Source organism: Somniosus microcephalus, chromosome 5, assembly GCF_052327205.1.
Source record: "Somniosus microcephalus isolate GS21.2 chromosome 5, FLI_Smic_1.0, whole genome shotgun sequence".
NCBI classification, from domain to species: Eukaryota; Metazoa; Chordata; class Chondrichthyes; order Squaliformes; family Somniosidae; genus Somniosus; species Somniosus microcephalus.
The window spans coordinates 57,028,795-57,049,697 of NC_140991.1; the positions used below are offsets into that span (position 1 = coordinate 57,028,795).

The following is a 20,903-nucleotide window of genomic DNA, read 5'->3' on the forward strand; positions in this document are numbered from 1 at the left end:
CCCGGACGGGCGGGAGGACACAGCCTCCACACGAGATCTCGCACCTTCGGGTGTCCCTGAAACACTACCATTGCCATCCACCACTACCCACAACCCAACCCCGCTAGACGGCATGCCGCAGCCCCAGGACCCGTCATTGACCACCCAACCACTCAATGAGACGCCTGATTCAACGTTGGATGCTGCACCATCACCGCCGCCACCACGACGATAAGGACGGCATACAAGGCCACCTGATAGACTTACTTACACGAACCTTTAGTACACTTCACCCCGCCGGACTCAATTTTAAACAAGGGGTGAATGTGGTAAACCACTGTTATTGTTGTTGTTGTTGTTGCACACTGTTGTACCTATGCATGCCTCAGCATGTCTCTGCTGGCTCCGCCCCTGGCTCCACCCACAGGCCCAGGTATAAAGGTGACCGCTCTGCAGCCCCCTGCCTTCTTGGAACCCAGTCAACCACGAGAGACATGCTCTGTTCTTTGCTAATAAAAGCCTTTAGTTACTCTCCTAACTCTCCGTCTTTTATGAGTAATTGATAGCGCATCACACAGTCCTTGACCAGGGCCTCGATTTCCCTGTCGATACCCAGCCACCACACTAGGTCTCGGCATTGTTGTTTGAGCTTCACTATGCCCAAGTGGCCCTCATGCGCCATGGATAAAACACGCGCACGAAGGGCACTTGGGACCACAGTGCAGAGCCCACGTGCAACACATGAGTCATTCCAGCAGGAGAGCTCCTCTTTAACTCTGGAGTAGGCAGACAGCTCCTCAGGCACCTTGCGAGGCCAGCCATCTCTGATGAAGGTGCACAGCTGGGAGAGGGCCGGATCCTGTTCAGAGGCCTCTTTGCGCTCCTGGAGAGAGACTGTGGTTTGGAGAGGCGTGTGCAGCATCTGGTGATATCCTGTTCCACATGTTCAGACCCGACGAGTGGGGCTGGGGCAGAGACAGTGCGGGAGAGCAGATCTGCAACAACATTGTCACGTCCTGGTGTGAACTGGAGACTGAAACTGTATTGGCGGAGGCGGTCAGACCAGCGGTGTAGACGCAGTGGTCTGTGGCCCGTGCCGGATGTCGACAGCAGGGCAGTGAGAGCCTGGTGATCGGTTCGCAGGGTGAAGGCACGGCCATACGTGTACAGGTGCCACCGCTCACATGCCCAGACGCACACCAGCGCCTCACGCTCACCTACTGAGTACTTCTGTTCAGTGGGGCTAAGGGCTCGGGAGGCAAAGGCGATTGGTTTCTCCACTCCATTCTGTATCTGCGATAACACCGCCCCCACAGCTGCAGCGGGCGTGTCGCAGGTGACGAGGGTGGGGCTGACGACGTCAAAGTGAGCCAACACTGGAGGCGACGTGAGCTGCGATTTGAGGAGGCGAACAGCTTCCATACAGGCTTGTGACCACACCCAAGGCTCATCCTTTTGCAGGAGCTGGCGCAGTGGGGCTGTGGTGGCTGAGTACTGGGGCAAAAACTTCAGGTAGTACCCAGTCATGCCAAGGAAGGAGGCAACCTGTGCTGCAGAGCTGGGTTCTGGGATGCTGTGAATGGCATTCATGTTTGACTGGAGTGGGGATATACCATCAGCCGACAACCGAAACCCCACAAATTCGATCTCTGAAACAGAAAAGACACACTTTTCGCCATTCAGTGTGAGCTTCTGTTTTGCTAGAGCCGTGAAAACTCTGTGAAGGCGTTCGTCATGAGTGGAGGTCGAGGGCCCATGCACGACGATGTCATCCAGGTAGGTGGCCACCCCAGGAATGCCCGCGAGCACAGAGGACATCACCTTTTGGAAGCAGCTGGGTGCAGAGCTAAGTCCAAATGGCATCCTGGTGTACCGAAAGACGCCAGCATGTGTCACAAAAGCAGTGAGGTCCCTGCTGCTGGGGTGGAGGGGAACCTGTAGATAGCCCTGTCGAAGGTCCAGTTTCGAGAACAGGATGGAACCATAGAACTGCGCTGTGAGTTCCTCTGACGTGGGCAGTGGATATTTGTCAGGGATTACGGCCTTATTCACTGCTCGAAGATCGACACAGACATGTAGACCACCTGACATTTTCGTTGCGACCACCAGGTTGGAGACCCATGGGGAAGCATCAACTGGTTCGATGATGCCAGCTTCCAGTAGCTGCTTTAGTTCAGCTGTGAGCCCATCACGAAGAGCAAGCGGGATGTGGTGCAGTGGCTGAATGACAGGGGTAACGGTGGAGTCAACCATGGGCTGGTGGGTGAAGGCAGTCAGGCAGCCCAGACCCTCGAAGAGTGCTGGCCATGTTTGGCGCCACGGTGAGGCGACGTGTAGAATTGCAGACCCGCCGTGTCCAAGAGAGAAAAATCCAGGTCAGTGAAAAGATCCAGTCCCATCAGGTTAGCTCCTTGGCGTGCCACATGAAAACAGAAATCTGGCAAAACTTTTGTTCCATAGCGTACAGTGAGGTTGACTGAGCCCACTAGTCCAATTTTTGAATTACCATACCCGCAAAGGGCAGTGGAGGGCGCAGAGAGTGGCAGGGAGCTGAAAAAGCGTTTGAATGTGTCCACATTCAGCAGTGAGACGCTGGCACCGGTATCCAACAACAGAGGGATGCACACATCATTCAGGTTAATTGTGCATGACTTGAAAGCCACTACTGGCCCAGAGCTCACGTTGTGAATTATAGGCCAGCTGCTTGAGGACTGAGAGTGTTCATTTGTAGCAACAGGGGCAGAGCGACAGACATTGGCAAAGTGATTTTGTTTTCCACAATTGCGACAGGCTTGGCCACGCGCGGGGCAATTCTGCGCTCTGGTAGCATGTGAACGAGATCCGCAGTTTCCACACTGTTGCCGCGGTAGCGCGCGTTGCTGCCGTCACACGAGCATTACCGTGTCAGAGCTGTCGGGGCCGAGGGCGCTGTCACTGGGTGTGTGTGCTAGTTTCGCTGCACATTCGGCTGCAGACTCCACTTGAAAGGCAATGTTGACTGCCTGTGACAACGACAGATCGTCGGACTCGAGTAACAGTCTTTCACGCACTCTCACGTTGTTTGTGTGCTCTATTAGTTGATCACGCACCATCTCGTCTTGTAGTGCACCGAACTTGCATGAGCTAGCTAACCCCCTCAAATTAGCCACGTATTGATGCACCGACTCGCCGGGGAGTTGGTGACGCTGTCTAAAAATGAATCGTCGCAGGAGGGCACTTTGTGGGGCAGAGAAGTGTGTGCTTAACAGAGCCACAGCCACATCATACGTTTGAATTGAGTCTGCTGCACATAATGTCCCAAGAACACGCTGGCCCTCCGCTCCCAAGCAATGGGATAACAGTGCCTTTTTCCGTGCTATACTCACATTTTCTAGTCCAAGAGCAATGAGGTAGGTTTCAAAGGACTGTAACCAGCGAACCCATGGGATCGGGGGCTCACCGGGTAGTGCAAGGAAGGGAGGAGGTGGTGGAAGAGAGATTTCGCCATCCTCGTCACCAAATGTTGCGTTTGCAAAGATAATCCAGAGGCCGTATGCAGAGCTCAGTTCATGTTGCTTTTAATGGCTGATCCAAACACCCACTTACAGGCAAAAGCAATCGAATACCTATATCCTATGTCAGACACAATACAACGATAACAGCACTATCAAACTCCATGTGCTCAGGCCAAGGCAATCGAGTACCTATCACCAATGTCAGACATAACACTCCTATCTATCACCCCACTCAACTTAGTGTTATTCTGTGGGTTAGCAATATTTTCACTACCCACAGAATGAAATTTATTACAATAGCAAAACAATTTAGTTAGCTATCATTTAATGCTGTACATAGTGCACTGATTTTAAAGATACTCAAAGACTAAGGACACCAGGCCACTGATATTATGCTAACAATATTTTTTCAGTAATGTATTTTGCAGTACTTGTAACTTCTGGGTCTTTTGGTTAAAAATAAAATCTACAAAAGATTTCTCAGATAGATGAAATCATTAACTGTAATACGACCATTCTCCCATTCAGGTCAGTTGCAAATATTTTAAATGCTCATTACAAACTAACAAATTTTACTTAACAATGATCCAATGGATCCAGCTAATGCAACTTTCACAGCTGGTGACCCAATCACATAACAGATAATGTAGCAAAGTTGCAAATGTATGATTAATACTCATATTACTAGTTGTGAGAAAAATATTATTTGGTATTTCACCTCTTCCTTCTTTTATAAATATATCAGTTATCTTATTTATACAAGGTCCTAAGATTTGCCAGCACTATCCTGCTGACATTCTGTGTACAGACTGGGATAAAATAGTAGTTGTTAATAGTTGCGTCAGTGGCGTGAGAGTAGCAGCTGGCACAGTGCTATGATATAGTGAGATATTTGCTGTTACCAGGGTGTAACAGTAAGGTTATAACCTCACAAGTATAAAGTTGCATTTCCACAGCATCCGTTGATAGTACTTCATCAAGGATCAAGGCCCACTGGAATTTCATTCAAATCAAGCTGCAACAAGTAGGCATTTGAGTACAGAGCAACCCTGCATAAATAATAGTGAAAGAAGCCTACCCTCACTCCAATTTTAGGTTCTTTCCCAGGATATCAAAACCATTGAACCCTTTACCTTCCTTAATCTTGCTTTCCTCCTATAATCCACAATTTAGAAAAATAACAAGCTTGTATAGCAGAGTTTCTTGATTTATCTTGTCTTCTCTATATTCTTCTGAACTTTGGTGATTCCTAGCACTGTGGACTGTGGCTCTTCAGGTAGTTTCTTTCAACTTAAAAAAAGTTACAATTCCTTTCTTGAAGGCATTGACCGTTGCTATGGTCCAGTTCCATGAGCATTGGCCATTATGCTGTACCTCGCTCAAATACCTATTCTTCATATGTGACCCAAGATGGTGTCAGTAGTAGAACTCTTACTTCTGAGATAGAACGTCATGGGTTCAAGCCCTACCCAGAGACTTGAGCACATAATCTGACACTTTAGTGCAGTACTGAGTGAGTGTTGCACTGTTGGGGATACTGTCTTTCAGATTAAATGTTAAACTGAAGCACCATCTACCCTCCCAGATGAATATAACATCTTGTGGCACTATTTGAAGAAGAGCAAGGGAGTGTAGGATTCGCAAAATTGGACTTTATATTATAAAGGGTCAAATGGCAGGAGAGGCCATGATTTTAAAGACTGTTTTAAAAGAAGCCCAGAAAAAGGGGCATACAAAATGGCCGCCATACCACGTGACCGACCTATTGGGACACTTTAAAATGGTTCCTGCGAAACCTCAGACAGCTTTGTGGATTCAACCCACAGTAAGTTCTGGAAGCCGTTTCTGAGAGAACGAAACCAGACCCACACATATACATATGGATTAGATGCAGATCCAGTCAAGATCGGCCTGGAGACAGAGGCCATCTAAATGTTGACCCAGACAAAAGAGGACAATTTCATATTCATGAGAACAACACCAAGGACTAGATAACAAGATCAGCAGGACATTAAAAACAATGAAGGTCATTCCAGACCAGAGATGGGCCTTCACCGGCCATCTAAAATATTTTAAAATATAATAACTACCCCGCTGTGCTCCCAGCCCGCCAAAAAGTTAAACAAAGACTAACCTGATTCACAACAGCTGGGGCTGTTGTGAAAACCCTGAAGGAAAAGTATAATTGGAGGAGTTGGAGTTGTACAGATGAACCGAGTTGCAGTGGAACAAGAGTTGAGCAGTTGCGGAGACAGTTGGAGTGAAGTCACAGTTGCAGTCGTCGGACAGGCGAGTCATTGGAGAGTAGCTGGGTAAAGAGGAGCTGGTTTGGGAGAAGATCAGCGAACTCCTCTCCACCATCGGAGGAAGACGAAGAAGACTAAGCCGCCATCAAGAAGACCGCTCGAGCCGGCGTCCCGCCCCGGGGTCAAACATCGGGAGATCATCGACCAACCCCGGGCCGTTGACGAAAACGAGAGGCCCTCTCCCAACTCGGGAGAAGAGACAAAAATAAACAAAAGAAACGACGGGAGCCAGCCCAAGGCTCCTCTAACCGGGGTCGAGCCGACGATCCCCGACCCCGCCGACATCCAGAACCAGCTGGTGTCCAGCCGCCCCCGACCCCCACCTCAGGAGAGAGGTGTGGCGCAGCTCGCTGGGGCTCCATGATCCACGTGGAGACGGAACGCCTGAAAGGATCAAACGCAGACTGGTTCACAGATTCACAGAAACCCCACAGTGCAGATAGAGGCCATTTCGGCCCATCGAGCCTGCACCGACACATATCCCACCCGATCCCCGTAACCCCTACACCAACACATATCCCACTCTATCCCCGTAACCCCACGTATTTAATCCCCCTAACACTAAGGGTCAATTTATCATAGCCAATCAACCTAACCCGCACATCTTTGGACTGTGGGAGGAAACCTTGCACTTCCTAGTTGGATTGGTGAGCATGTTTCTGGCCCTTCACAATCAGATCTAGATAGGTTTAAGGGGGTGGATTTAAGGGTACAATTAACATGAGTTGTTGTCCCTCGATGTTCCGTGTGTTTCCTTATTTCATGATGATTTTTGTAGAGTATAAGATGCCTGTATTTGCCTTAGTTAGTATTGTGTCGTTATGATTTGTTTGTGTTTTTCCCTCCCATGTACTCTCTTATCTGCTTGCATTTGATTTATTTTTCCATATGCAATAAAATTTCATTTTGTTTCATCAAACTTGGTCTACAGGAGTTTTCTCTACATTGTAGTTCCTGCCCCAAAGTCCAGAGTATAGAATCTAAGGGACAAGTGGGTCGAACCACTCAAGGTTTTACTGTGCAAGAGAGAGAGGCCTCTAGAGAGAAAAACCTCTGTGATCTAAAACCCCTTACAGGAGTTCTCCCTGGTGTCCGAGCCAACATTTATCCCTCAACCAACATCACCAAAACAGATTATCTGGTCACTTATCTCAATGCTGTTTCTGAGACATTGCTGTGCTTGATTTGGCTGTGGTGTTTCCCTACGTTATAACAATGACTACACCTCAAAAGTTCTTCACTTTGGGACGTTGTGAGGAAATGAAAGGCATTATGTAAATGCAAGTTCTCTCTTCCTTAAAGAGTGAATTTCAGCAAGCTATTTGAACATACGGACATATGAAATTGACGGGCAGGAAAAGACCAGCTGGTCCATCAAAGCCAAGCCCATTGCATTCTCATCTATCGTCCAAGTATGTGAACTTTCCAGTAGGGCTCATTATATAGCAATGAAAAAAAAGAGTGGAATTGCTGGTTCATTTCCCCCTTCTTAACCTGGTGGGAGGACATGTGAAGTTTGAGAAAAATATTAGCACCCGAACTGCTCCCTACCTGAGATCGCTCAATACAGACGGTGGGGGGGGGGGTTAAAAATGTTGAGAAAGTCACCTGAGGAAGTTTGCAGAATGCAACAGACCACCCTGATTCTGAACACTTCAGTTTTCATTTAAAGCCCCCATCTTACCTGCTTAGGGTCAAAGTAATGGAATCTCTACTTGAGGGCATTGAAAACTTGCTTTATGATAATGCATTATCTTGTGAGCCTGATTGTACTTTTTTCTACTGGCATCTCTGAGTTGTGCAATGGCATTGTCAACCTAGAATTCAAACTATAATCCAAATCCCTCAATTGTGCATTCAATCGTCACCTTCAGAGTGCTGCAGTCAGGGATGGCTGGCTAAGAATGAAGGACTCATATAATGATTCATGGTATTATTCATTCAAATGCAAGTTCTTTCATGCATCAGAGATGTAGTTGGGAGTCTTTTAACAGTGGGTACCTTGGTCTCTACATAAGTGAAGCGGGTGATGTCCAAGATCTTGGAGAAGCAGCAATGGTACAGGATTGCTGCTTCTCTGCAACTGTAGCTCTGCATCTCTGCAATTCCTCTAGAACAGTGCCTTAGCCACATTTTGAATGCAGGTGGGCATCATGCTCTGGCTATTGTGTGGTTATCTGGATCTACAAGTGGGAAGAATCCCAGCCCCACAGGTCTACCTCTAGAGGTTCCATTAATGAGCCAGGCTGGCTGGTCATCCATCAATGGTGCTCTAGAGTACTGCAGCCTGACTTACTCATGCATCATATTACCCAGTAAAGTTGGTCAGGCAGGATCTTATCCTTCCAAAGGCATTTTGGCTACTATTTATTATCATTTTACTGTACAGATGATGTCAAGGTTGTTAATTGATGCCATTATTTTAGCTGTTATTGCCATATATTTGACAAAGTACAACAGAATGAATCGAAAGGGCTTTCAACTTCCCGTAATTTAGGATCTAAAGGTTTGTTTTATCTCAGCTAGCTAGTATTAATGATGTAAATAGGGTTGGAAACATATTCCTGGCTGTTTCATCACATGAACTCTGCCTCCAACTGCCTTGCTCCCACGCTTGTGGCTTTGGTTGCCCAACACGCCCATTCTCGTGGTACACCACGTTCCCACACCAATTGGAAAGTGAACAGGCGCTTCATTAGCCAATTGATTGATTCTTGACTGTCAGTCAGCCTTTTTCCAGTCTCCAATATTTGTATAATTATGCTTCTTCAACAGCACCTCCCAAACCCGCGATCTCCACCATCTAGCACAAGGGCAGCAGGCGCATTGGGAACACTGTCACCTTCAAGTTCCCCTCCAAGTCACACACCATCCTGACTTCGACACATATCACAGTTTCTTCATCGTCGCTGGGTCAAAATCTTGGAAGTCCCTATCTAACAGCACTGTGGGAGTACCTTTACCACACAGACTGCAACGGTCCAAGAAGAAGGCCTACCACCATCTTCTCAAGGGCAATTAGGGATGGGTAATAAATGCAGCCTTGCCAGCAACGCCCATTTCTCGAGAATGAATTTTTAAAAATAAAAGGAAGTGTTCAAAGAAAATGAAAAAAATGTTTTTTTAATGTCTTTATGATTTTTCTCCCTTGCAGTGTCCTGGCCAATATTTATGCCCCAATCAACATCACTAAATCAGATTATCTGGCCATTATCACATTGCTCTTTGTGGGAGCTTGCTGTGTGCAAATTAGCTGCTGCGTTTCCTACATTACAATAGCGACTACCTTTCAAAGATACATTGTTGGCTGTAAAGCACTTTGGAATGTCCTGATGTCGTGAAAGTACGTTCAAGGCTGAGATCGATAGATTTTTGGACTCCAGGAGAATCAAGGCCTATGAGGATCGGGCAGGAAAGTGGAGTTGAGATTGATGATCAGCAATGATCTTATTTTTTTTATTTGTTCCTGGGATGTGGGCGTTGCTGGCAATACCAGCATTAATTACCCATCCCTAATTGCCCTTGAGAAGGTGGTGGTGAGCCACCTTCTTGAACCGCTGCAGTCCATGTGGTAAAGGTACTTCCATAATGCTGTTAGGGAGGGAGTTCCAGGATTTTGACCCAGCGACGATGAAGGAAAGGCGATATATTTCCAAGTCAGGATGGTGTGTAACTTGGACGGGAATTTTCAGGTGATGGTGTTCCCATGCGCCTGCAGTGCATCTTGTAGATGGTACACACTGCAGCCACGGTGCACTGGTGGTGGAGGGAGTGAATGTTTAAGGTGGTGGATGGGGTGCCAGTCAAGCGGAGTGGATGTCCTGGATGGAGTCGAGCTTCTTGAGTGTTGTTGGAGCTGCATTCATCCAGACAAGAGGAGAGTATTCCATCACACTCCGGACTTGTGTCTTGTAGATGGTGGAAAGGATTTGGGGAATCAGGATGTGAGACACTTGCCGCAGAATACCCAGCCTCTAACCTGCTCTTGTTGCCACAGTATTTATGTGGCTGGTCCAGGATGTTGATGGTGGGGGATTTGGCGATGGTAATGCCGTTGAATGTCAAGGGGCGGTGGTTAGCCTCTCGCTTCTTAGAGATTGTCATTGTCTGGCACTTGTGTGGCGCGAATGTTACTTGCCACTTATCAGCCCAAGCCTGAATGTCGTCCAGGTCTTGCTGCATGCGGGCACGGACTGCTTCATTATCTGAGGAGTTGTGAGTGGAACTGAACACTGTGCAGTCATCAGCGAACATTCCCGCTTCTGACCTTATGATGGAGGGAAGGTCATTGATGAAGCAGCTGAAGATGGTTGGACCTATGACACAGCCCTGAGGAACTCCTGCAGCGATGTCCTGGGGCTGAGATTATTGGCCTCCAAGTTTTTCTTTTCTTCCAGAAGGATAACCTTTAATTGCCTGGATAAGCCCAGGAAAGTATTGGAGCGTTGTCAGCCCCAGATGTAAAACGTCAAATGAAGACCTAACTTTCTTTTTTGCCTCAGAGCCCCACATCCAGACCTCTGCCTCCCAGTCTAAGCCACAGGCCAGGCGATGACATCACCCTTAACTCAGCGCCCCGCTCACGCAGTGACGTCCGCGGTCTGGAATGCGTTTCCGGTGCAGCGGGGCGGGGCCGGGGTGTCGCCGCCGCTCGGCTGAACTCGGAACTATTCGGCAACGCTCAAGCAGGAGTCGGCAGCCAGCCAGTCAGTCGGAGTGAGAGTAAGAAGCGAAGCGAAGGCGAGGGGGAGCCGCCGCGGCCGCTGGACGGAGCGACGTTCCCGGGAGAGAAACCGGGAGCTGGTGGCTCAGGGTTAGGGGCGGGAAGAAGGAGGCGGAGGGGGTTAAAAAAAAGAAGAGACAAAGCCCGTTTGAAGCCAGAGCGTTAACGGCTGTCGCTACTGCCGCCCCTCAGAGGAGATTCGCCGGGGGCCCGAAGGGAATCTCAGCGGCTGTAAATATCCTTAGTCTAGATAGACTTTGTTTTAAAGGTAAGCGGGCCGCGTCCCGGGGGGCGATCATTAACCGGCTCTTCGCCGTCTCTTGTCTGCCCGAACCTTAGTCTGGGGGAGGGGGAGACAGACAGACCGAGACATCCACAAAGTCGTCAGCAGCAAGATTTTTTCTCTCTCAACTCCTGCCGCAGAAAGGGCAGGAATGTGATACATGTCCTATTTTTGGGTGGGGGACATGCAACTAGTTTAAATATATATCTTTTCACATTTTTATCTACACACACACGCAGAGGGGGAGGGGGTTCTGAAGCTTGTTGAGTGCAATCTGCTACTGTAAATGTTAAGAGACACAAATGTATTTTTTTCCCCGTGGACGTTTTTAGTCTCAATTTGGGTATTTCTTGTCAGCCCGGTTCAGGCTTTAGTCTTTCTCTCTTTCCCCCCCCCCCCCCCCGCCAACCTCAAAACTTTCAGTCCCATGTAAAAATAGTTTCCTTTTATCACTCATTTCTATTCTCAAGCTGTATCTTTAAGAATATTCAAGGTTATATATCTAGTGACAATTAAAACGCCCAAAGAGTTTGTTCTTTTTAGTGGCCTCGGGGCGTGTATTTTATTTTGCCTTTCCTTTTGTTTAAAAGGTCACAAGATTACTGCCGTTTGTTACTTTTATCATCTCGGCTTTAACTCGAGTTGAAAAAAGGATTCAATTTTTTTGCGTTTTAGGGTCATTTGCATGTATTAAAAAATGAATTAAGATTGTGCTGTAGGCATGTTAAATCTGATAACCGAGTTTTTTAAATTACCATGTCAGGCTTTGTACTGTTACAAATGATGGCCTGTGACCTATTCTGTTTGTATTTCACATTCACATATGTACAAATAAGGACATAGGTTTCAGTAGACCAGGAGGTGTTGAAGCATATTAGCCATTCCATTTGTTAATGTACCAATTTCAGTTGAGGGAAAGGAAGACTCATTTTAGTTCAGTTTTCAAGCTTTGCTTATATTTTAGTGAAGGGACGTACAAAAGTATCTTCCAAAATGAATCAGAAGACTAATAAAGATCAACATTGAGACCAATATAGATTATCTATTCTGCTTTACTTATGACTTTCTGCCCACTAACCTTAGTTTAGGTCTTTGACTGTTAGAACTTGTAACCCCAAGACAAAATGTCAGGTTTTTAAAACGTTTTGCAATTATTCTGCAGATGCAGTATGTTCTAATTTATATTGTTACATCATGGATCGCAATACTGTAATGTGCACTGATGAATGATGTACTGAAGCCATGGAGAAAGTGCTAGGTTCAATCCCTAATCTCTTAAGTGGAGTTGCTGTAAGGGCGCTATCCCTGACCCTGTGCTGGAAAAGGCAAAATTAGCTAGATTTTCCACTAGTCACTGATTCCCTGCTGGCAAGCATTTACATATGTATCAGAAGAAGAGATAGTTGGGCCTGAGTATGATGCTTCCTTTTTCGATTAGCCTACTGCAACTCACCACCTCAACTTGTATATGAACAATGATGGTTAGGGGAAGATGCCAGAAGGTTCCTGTGGAACTGTCATTTCATCGAGTTAGTTTTTTCATGAATAAAATCAGATTCTTTGTATAAATTTGGCTTGTCTTCAAGGTGAAAGTATGATTTTGCTTTAGTTGAATTATTGTGGTACTTTATCTTTAAATTGCTTCTTTGTACTCTGGTATGCGCTAACAATATACAGAACTAAAATTTAATGAATCCCACTCTCTTTTAAACATTTAGATCAGAAAATTTGAAGATGAGCAGATTTTTCTGTGTCCTGGCTAATATTTATCCCTCAACATCAATAAAAAGAGATTCGACTGGTCATTTGATGCATCACTGTTGAGACTATGCTGTGTTAATTAGCTGCTGCAATTCCCTACTTTACAGCAATGACTGCTTTAAAAGATTACTTCATTGGCTTTGAACTGCTTTGGGATGTCCTGAGGTAATAATTGCAAGTTGGTTCTTTCTCCCCCTACCACTCCATGCCACAGCATGCTGGAGCTGCAATACAGAATGCTGCATTTAAAGAACGAACGAACTTGCATTTATAAAGTGCCTTTCATCTTCTCAGGTCATTCCAAAACTCTTCACAGCCAATGGATTGCTTTTTAAGTTGCTGTTTTGTAGGCAGCCCGTTTGCATGCAGCAGTGTTCACAAATGTCAGATACGACCAGTTAGCAGTTAGTCTATTCTTGGTGTTGAGTTGAGGGACAAATGTTGGCCATGACACCGGATCAACTACCCTGCTGCTCTTTGAATAGTACCACCCACAGGAACTTATTTACATCCACCTGAACAGACATCTGGGCCTCGGTTTAATCTCTCATCCAAAAGATGGCACCTCTGATTCTGTTGTGCTCCTTTGGTACAGCACTGACATGTCAGCCTGGTTTATGTACTTCAGTCTCTGGAGTGGGGCTTCAACCGAAGACTCGGGATGGGGTTTATTCCAGTATTGCAGAGAAGTAATCGGCAATATCTCTATAGGTCACAATGTTGGTTTGTCAGGGGCTTTAATGTTGTGCACCACTGTCTATTAGCCTTCCTAGCTCCACACCAGAAAAGTTACAGCTACTCAATAACTTTCCCACTCGGATCCTCCCTGTTCTAGGTTGTCTCCTGGCTTTCCGTGTCCCATTACATTGACTTCCGTCTCGGCTCACGTCCTCATTCTTCTGACTATACTGGACATCCTCTGTCCCTCTGCTCCATCATCGGTGACAGAACTAGCAGCTGTTACGCCCTGCACTCTGGAATTCTTTACCTAAATATCTCTGCCTTGTTTAATTTATTCCTGCCTTCAAAAATCTCAAAAGCCACTGTCTTCAATCAGACCTTTGGTCATTTTGTCTTGACTTTTTTCTTATTCTTGGGATATGGCTGATATGTCCAAGGCCCTATTTCTTGTCCATTCTTGGTTGCTCTGCAAAGGTGCTTTTCCTTCGACTGCTGCAGTTTTTGTGGTGATGGTGTTTCCATGATCGTGTTAGGTAGGGAATTCAAGGCTTCTGACACAGCAATGATGAGGGAAAGGCAGGTTGGTGTGTAACTTGATCAAGTATAGTTCATGTGCAGTGTTGGTCTCTTCCTTCATTGTTCTGGCCACAAAGCTGTGGTAAAGATGCTTTATAAGTGCATGTTGTTTTTTTTAAGTGAGATGAGTGCTATGAAAGGAAAGTAGATCTGTGAAATTATACAGTTGAGTAGAGTTATGGGTAATGTAGTATTTCATTCAAATTTATCCAACTTTTGAGTAAAACCAGTTCATTTGCTCTGCAACCCTTGTCCTATTGCTACTTTTGCAATACAACACTGTCAGCCATAGCAGTCCAAACTTCAGTGTTACACTGTAATATCAATAGTTGTGATTTTTTGCATTACTACTGTGTAGGTATCTTTCCCCGACTTCAGGCAATGTCTAGGGCCAGAAATTTGAAGTCACAGTTGCAATTTACACTGCAAATGTGAAATCAACTCGGCAATTATAAAATGGGAAACAACCGCAGTATAAAGTGAGCATTAAGTGAAATGTGAGTGAGAGATTACTTGCATAATGTGAGTTATTGTAGCGCTTCAGATTGCTGCAATGGATTGTGTGGTCCCACCAAAGGGGTCAATTAGCATATTTTCCTGTGTGCAGTTGGTTAGCTGTTATTCATTGAGCGTGAAGATTTGTTACTTTATTCTTGTTGCTATCAGACTTCATTGTTCATGTATTCACACATATATGCTCATATGGTCTCTGGAGCACTGGAAAAAAAAATAATGCCATAGATTTATTTTCCTTTGCCGTGACTTATAATTTTGGATTTTATTTTTACCCTGCCATTTTCTAAGCTATTTCCTGTTGGCCAGGTAAGTTACCTCGACAATAACAACAGAAAATGCTGGAAAAACTCAGCAGGTCAGGCAACATCTGTGGAGAGAAATTTGAGTTGACGTTTTGGGTCGAACCCTTCAAAACTGGAAATAAAATAAAATAAATCGAAGGCAGGGCTGCGATCGGACAAAAGAAGTGAAAGCAACAAAAAAGCTAGACGAGATGGTAATAGGCTGAGATTAGGTGTAAAGTGTACTGGCAGGGCAAGAGATAGCTGCCAGGTGCGAGAGAAACAAAAGGAAAGGGGGGGGGGAAAAGGAGTGGAAAAATTACAAGAAAAAATGTGTAATAGGGGCCGAGGTTATGATCTGAAATTGTTGAACTCGATATTGAGTCCGGAAGGCTGCAGAGTGCCTAATCGGAAGATGAGGTGCTGTTCCTCGAGTTTACCTTGAGCTTCCGTGGAACAATACAAGAGGCCAAGGACGGTGAGGTCCGAGTGGGAATGGAGCGGTGAATTAAAATGACAGGCGACCGGAAGCTCGGGGTCACCCTTACGGACTGAACGGAGGTGTTCCGCAAAGCGGTCACCCAATCTGCGTTTGGTCTCCCCAATGTAGAGGAGACCACATCGTGAGCAGCAAATACAGTATACTAGATTGCGAGAAGTACAAGTAAATCGCTGTTTCACCTGGAAGGGGTGTTTGGGGCCCTGGACAGTGGGAAGGGGAGAGGTATAGGGGCAGGTGTTACATCTCCTCCGCGTTTTTACTGCCATCTCCGCACTCCTCGGCCACATTTTCTGTTAACTTCTTGCCATTTTAGTCGAGGTTGTTTGTAATTGATGCTGCTTAGTGTATGAATTGTCTGTCACTTTAAAATTTTCATGAGTGGCGAATTGTTTTGCAATCTTACCTCAGTGTAGCTTTTCTTCTCCCATTTGATGATGATCAGGGTGGATGATGGAGTAGAGCTGCCAGAAATCTGAGTCAAAATGCTCTGATTTTGCTTCATAATTTGCATAAATCCTTAGGTGTCAAGGGTCAAATTAAACTGTATTACGGCAGGCAGGCTTTGATTTTATTTAAAGTGCTTTTTTTTAAATTGAACTTGAGCACTAGGAGAAGCCTCAAGCTATTCTTGGTAAGATTCTGGTATGTCATGCAGTAAATTCGAGTAGTCTAAAAATGTTGTTTTGCTTACACCTTTTTTTTGGGCCAACAGAATTAGAAACTTCTGTATATTTCACCATGTAGAAAATACTGTTCATGGCAACCTCAAAACTCTTACCAACATTGTTATCTTTATTTAGAACTGAGAGGCTCTGTTCTGCGGTGTGGTTCATGTAGGACAGGAGCTTGTGGACCACAAGAATCATGTGATCCAGCCCAGTGCGGAGATGGCAGTAAAATAACCGACATGATGTGCACCTTCACCTCGATGAGCAGGAAGGCATCTTGATCCTCTATTTGTAACACATTGAGCTTCATGTACAGCACAAAGCAACTGTCAATTTTGTTTGGTGTGGTTGGACTGGGTGAGATCAATATGGCAGTAAAACCAGCCCCCAATGCAGGTCTTTAAGCTACATTTTTGCATGATTGGAAGCATGAGCCTTAAAAGAAACAAGCCTGCGCTTTGCATCTTCTCCCATAGCACTTATGCTTTACCGGACTTGGTGCGGTCATTTTTTTTGGCAATAAACCAATTTAAAAAAATAGCTATTGAAACTGGAGACACAAATTTAAAGATTCAGTTTAATCACCTGTTCACTCAAACCAAAAAGCTAAACAGAATTAAAAACATGAGCCAGTTGCCAGACAAAACCTGGAAAGTAGAATTTAAAAAGCTGGCGTGTGCTGTCCGGTGCCATTATAATAGAGCACACAGTTTTCAAAGAAGTTTGAACCATCCATGGCAGGTTACAGCTAGCAATTTTACACCAAAACGGTGCTAAGATTGCTGTGATGCAAGACAGCGCTACACAAATCCATTTGCCTGAAGTAGAAAGAGACAGAAACTCCGTGGTGGGTGTGTTGTTTTGGTAATCTGAGCACATTTGACCACCCTTCTAATTTGTTTGTGTGACGAGGTGAATATGGATGCTCAGACTTGCAACAAAGAGGAAAACAAATTGCTGCTTGATATCTGGTACAAAGTGTCCAATTTACATGTTTTCTTTAAATTTCCAAGCCAAGATTGAAATATCCTGCCTTTCCCTGGAAAATCTACACGCCTAGATTTCTGGCCCCAAGTCACTTTTTCTTGTGTATTGCTACCTGTACAAAAATGTAAAATACAGGTCTGCATTTTTAGGTTCTAAAATTTTCCGCTTTTTATATACACTATTCTTGTAGGCATGAAGCTTTAATCGTTTATGCCATTTTTGAAAAGCCAAGCTCTACATCCAATCAGATCATTTTCAAAAAAGTGCTCATTAAAAGTGAAGGATGCCAATGTTGGAAAAGGTTTCACAGCATTTCTTCACCATAAGAGCTTTTTAATGGCCTTTGATTGCACTTTTCCACTTTTTACATTGAATGTCAATGCCTTATATTCCTGGTCACGTGTGTCATGCGCTATAATCAGACTAAAAGAAAGGAAAGGGCTTGTATTTGTATACTAGCTTTCACAACCACAGGAGGTCCCAAAGCCCTTTCGTCAATGAAGTACTTTTTGAAGTCACTGTTGCAATGTAGGGAAACACCAACCATTTTACACACAGCAAGGCTGCACTGAACAACAATGACCAGATTATCTGTTTTCCTCATGTTGTTTGAAGGATAAATGTTGACCAGGATACTGGGAGAACACCACGCTCTTCAAATAGCGCCGTGAGATTTGGGTTATTTTCAAGCTAATACTTTTGAGCTGCATATACTAAGGTGGTTTCAGGCCTGTCACTGGCCGTGCTGGTGGTGGAAACAATTTGAGATGATGACATTTGTGCTCCCCAATGGCTGTGAATTAATTCAGTGAGTAGTTGAGCCAATTGTGGCCTAATCCAAGGTTGTCAGTATGGTTATTTCACTGATGGTTTTGTTTTCCTATGTTATCTTCCTTTGAAAAAGATCTGGGAACACTTTGAAACATTTGTCGTTGCCTTGGAATATTCAAAGCCTTTAGACGGGTTGACACCATGTTTCTGATGAAGGGTTTGCACCCGAAACGTTAACCTGCTTTTTTTTTCCCTATATGGATGCTGACAAATTGACTTTGTTTATTTTTGGCACCTTGTAACAAGTTACTGTGGCCTTCTATGGTTATCAAGTTTCCTTGTCTTCTGACTCTTATTTTCCATGAATCCAGTGGTTCATGAGAGCTCTGTCCCCTCCCATGCCCTGTTTCTTCTTTGTATCAATTACATATTTAACTTCTTACCCAACCAGTGCTTTTCTTGATTGCACAATACATTCAGCAGCTTTATTTAGATTATATGCTCTCGGGCGCACAAAACCTCTAATCCTCTTGTAATAGTTGCCAAATCTTGAACTTGTCCCTGCTTTTCGCTGTAGCAATGAAAATCTTGTTTTACAGTTAGGAACAGGAGTAGGCAATTTAGCTCCTCGAACCTGCTCTGCCATTCACTGAGATCATGGCTGATCTGTGACCTAACTCATGAGTTAGTCTTTGCCCCATATCCCTTAATACCTTTCGTTAACAAAAACTCAGATTTAAAATGAACTGATCTAGCATCAATTGCTGTTTACGGAAGAGAGTTCCAAGCTTCTTCTACCCTTTGTGTGTAGTAGTGTTTCCTAATTTCACTCCTGAAAGGTCTGGCTCTAATTTTTAGACTATACCTCCTAGTCCTGCTCTCTTGCTCTCTCTACAACCCCTGGAGTCCGGCTATCATTCTGGTAAACCTATGCTGCACTCCCTCATTGAAGTTCATCAAAAATAGTTTCCTTGTGTCTTGTAAGTCTAACCAGCTATCATCACCTCTTTATAGGTGGCTCTATCTTAGTTCTTGTCCTTATCTCCAAAGACCTTAAATGGAGCTCCCAGGGAAATGGGATTAGAATAGACGGTTCTTGTTGAGCCTACCATCAAATAGCCATCTTCTGTAATTTATACGATTCCACAGCGCCTCTAATTGCTAAGTTTTTTTATGCTAAAGGCTACTTTTCCCCTCAAAAACTCAGAATTCTCTATAAAACCCCATTTCACTCAAGAATGAAGTATTGCTTCCATATGTGGAGAGGCTTATTTCTTGCTAGTTGATTCTCTACTGGTGTTTGGATTTATGGCAACTGGCTGCTCTGGTACATGGGCCAAGGGAGCCATGTTCACGTTTGAGCCTCAAGTGTTAGTGCACTATTCACCTTCACTGTTGAAATTGAGACTCCATGTGCATTCTCCTAGTCTAACTGGATATTTCCCAGGCGCTCAAACTTGTACATCGTCAGGCATTTAAAACCTAAGCTTCACATTACCCAATTCCAATTTCCTGATTAATTTCCTCTTCTCTTTTCAACCACCTGTATTAATTTGCCATGTCCATTCACTATAGTTTCTTCAAATAAAGTCCCAGGTTCAAATCACTCAGTGGCTATATTAGCTGATCTCGGCTGGGCAGCGTCACGTGCTATAATTGGATTAGGGGGATGCAAATCAGCCAGTGTTCTTGCTCCATATCACTTACTTGCTCGAAGTGTTTGTATGTTGGGTGAGGACAGGACTCCCTATGTTTTGAATAGCCAGATATTGGATGTCATGGATATGTGTCAGTGCAGGCTCGATGGGCCGAAATGGCCTCTATCTGCATTGTGGTGTTTCTGTGATGAGTAATTGCCATTTGGATAATTACCAGAGGGCACTGGTGCCTGTGGAACTGTGCCTCAAGGAGTCAATATCTTCAGAAGTGGAGAGAGAATAGCATGCAGCATTAAAACATATTAGCTTAAGTGTAAATTTTCTGTTGCCCAGTGATGACATTAAGGAGCACATCTTGATCCCTATTTCAGAAAATCACCTCTGCCCAATTAAGTTGTACCATTTTTTTTTAGCCCCGGCCATCTTGCATTTAAGACCGACAGTTATTGTTGAATTATGTATTTTTGTGCTCTGTGGGCTTGTCTACTGAAGGAAGGGAAGAGGTGGAAAGAGATTCAAAACCATGCCCCAGATTTGAAAGAATGGTGTGTTTAACTAGCACTGCTATTTAGTTCTTCCCATCACTCTCTTCCAAGCATTCAGAATGTTCAATTATTGTGGTAGCTTGGGCTTGCATTGCTGCTAGTTTGGTTTTCACCTGTCATTCCATGCATGCTGAGTTCTAAATTATGCTTTTGAGAGCAAAGGTCTGATATTTTACTGTAAGGAGGAAGAGAAGAGTTATCACCCTATACTTGCCTGGCTCCTAATAACTTACACTTGTTATTGTACTAGGTGTATTTGGCATATTGGAATGAATATCTAACATGCCTCCGAAGTGCATTGTAATGTTTCCTAATGTTAAAGGTACTATATAAATGCAACAACCACCTGCATTTATATAGCAGCTTTAACATAGAAAAATGTCCGGAGGCATAATCAAAATAATGGATGCCAAGCCACAGAAGGAGATATTAGGATGGGTGACCAAATGTTTAGTCAAAGCTGTAAGTTTTAAGGAGGGTTTTGAAGGACGAGAAGGTTAAGGAGGGAAGTCCAGACTGAAGGCATAGCTGCCTGTGGTGGGCGATGGTAGGGGGTTCACAAGAACCCAGAGTTGGATGAATGGAGGGTTCGGTGTGAATGGTGGAACCAGAGGAGGTTACAGACATCGGGAGGGATGAGACTATCGGGATTCAAACAAAGTTGAGAATTTTAAATTTGAATCATTGGTGGCCTGGGAGCCGGCGTAGGTCAGCAGGTACAGGGGTTATGGTGTGCGATAGGATACAGACAGCACAGTTTTGGCTGATTTGAAGGCTACCAACGGTGGAGAATGGGAGGCTAGTCAGGAGAGCATTGGAATAGTTGAGTCTGGCAGGGCAGGTTGAGAAAGTGGTTAAAAAGCATATGGGATCTTGGGCTTCATAAATAGAGGCATAGAGTACAAAAGCAAGGAAGTTATGATGAACATTTATAAAACACTGGTTCGGCCTCAGCTGGAGTATTGTCCAGTTCTGGGCACCACACTTTAGGAAGGATGTGAAGGCCTTAGAGAGGGTGCAGAAAAGATTTACAAGAATGGTCCCAGGGATGAGGGACTTCAGTTATGTGGATAAGCTGGGGTTGTTCTCCTTAGAGCAGAGAAGGTTGAGAGGAGATTTGATAGAGGTGTTCAAAATCATGAGGGGTCCAGATAGAGAGAAACTGTTCTCAT

The 20,903-nt window shown here is 44.7% G+C and overlaps 1 protein-coding gene across 3 annotated transcripts in view; it reads left to right on the forward strand.

Annotated features, from left to right (window-relative positions):
• Nucleotides 1–10,507: 10,507 nt before the first annotated feature.
• Nucleotides 10,508–20,903, forward strand: part of LOC147117051 (integrin beta-1-like) — an 80,950-nt gene continuing 70,554 nt past the window's right edge. For all 3 annotated transcript variants that reach the window (XM_085987648.1, XM_085987649.1, XM_085987650.1), the window contains exon 1: nt 10,508–10,770. The gene's annotated coding sequence lies outside the window, so the exon portion shown is untranslated. The remainder of the gene's footprint in view (nt 10,771–20,903) is intronic.